General features: G+C 33.9%; 1 protein-coding gene across 1 annotated transcript in view; it reads left to right on the forward strand.

Annotated features, from left to right (window-relative positions):
• Window positions 1-239, forward strand: part of LOC107719761 (ADP/ATP translocase 2-like) — a 4,877-nt gene that overhangs the window by 3,026 nt on the left and 1,612 nt on the right. The window lies entirely within an intron of this gene.

Genomic DNA, 239 nt, shown 5'->3' on the forward strand with positions numbered 1-239 from the left:
AAACCTTAATAGCGAACTGTTCTCACGTCATGTACCTTGCAGAGAAAGTCAAAAACACATAAACGAAGGTCTATATTAGAGTGCATCTTCATATTAATCTGGTTAAATGTAAATTAATTTAATCTTACTCTGCGGTATATGAACGGTGTTGATCCGGGATGTTGTCATTGCGATCGTGACGACCTTAACATAATTCTCCCATTTGCATTGTGATCTGTATTTTTACATATTTATTTTAA

The sequence above is a fragment of the Sinocyclocheilus rhinocerous genome, unplaced genomic scaffold, assembly GCF_001515625.1.
Source record: "Sinocyclocheilus rhinocerous isolate Xijiao unplaced genomic scaffold, SAMN03320098_v1.1 scaffold571, whole genome shotgun sequence".
NCBI classification, from domain to species: Eukaryota; Metazoa; Chordata; class Actinopteri; order Cypriniformes; family Cyprinidae; genus Sinocyclocheilus; species Sinocyclocheilus rhinocerous.